This window comes from Pterocles gutturalis, unplaced genomic scaffold, assembly GCF_000699245.1.
Source record: "Pterocles gutturalis isolate BGI_N339 unplaced genomic scaffold, ASM69924v1 scaffold16721, whole genome shotgun sequence".
NCBI classification, from domain to species: Eukaryota; Metazoa; Chordata; class Aves; order Pterocliformes; family Pteroclidae; genus Pterocles; species Pterocles gutturalis.
In genome coordinates this window covers 11,286-12,125 of record NW_010098142.1, presented here as the reverse complement: position 1 = coordinate 12,125, position 840 = coordinate 11,286, and positions in this window count along the sequence as shown.

Here is an 840-nt window from a genome sequence, read left to right as displayed (position 1 = left end):
CTCCTTTGTTATATTGACCAAACGGCCAGAAACTGGGGGGATTCGCCGGAAATCCAGGATCCTGAAACACAGAACTTGGAACCGTTTCTTGCTGACCCCGTCTGGTTTTCACGAGTTATTGAAACCGCGATGCATTCCTCACAATGGGGAGGAAGAGGTGGGATGGAACCCAGTTTCTCTGCCACCTCGGTGTCACAGAAGGGCAGAGCTCGCACTCACCTGTCCAGGTGGAAGGCTGCAATCTCCGCATTGTGCCGCTCAAAGTCCGAGAAGTAGAAGAAGTCGATGGGGGTCTCCTGGTCCCGGGTCTGCCTGGAAGGAGAGTGGAAAGTGCGGGAACAGCCACAGATGGGGGGACCCTGAGTGTGGGCTTGGCCCCAAACCAGCCCTTGCCTTGCGTCCCCAGTGCCACCAGAGACGCAGCCAGACCCAGTCATCTCCAGTCGCTCCAGGCTGTGTGCTGCAGCCCCAAACCCCCCAGCCATGCCCCCATGCACCCCTTGCTCCCACCCCGAGGGCTGGGAAGCCCTCATGGACTGGATGGTCCCGGATGGTGCTCCTGGACCTCTTCTTCTTTCCACCACTGGAGGTCACTACCCCATCACAAGCTGCACCCAGCCTGCCACAAGCGCCACCAAGGAAGGCGAGGGGAAGCATCTCGCTCAGCCCAGTTTTGGGGTGGGGGATTGAAATGAGGCAGCACATGAAGCATTTCACCATTTCACCCTCCAGGGTCTCCTCTGTCTGTTCCTTGCTGCTTAAGGGGACCATGCGGGTGGGGTACGGGGTCGTCCCCAGCTCTACTCACTTCATGGGCTTGAAGAGGGCCTGCCCGTAATT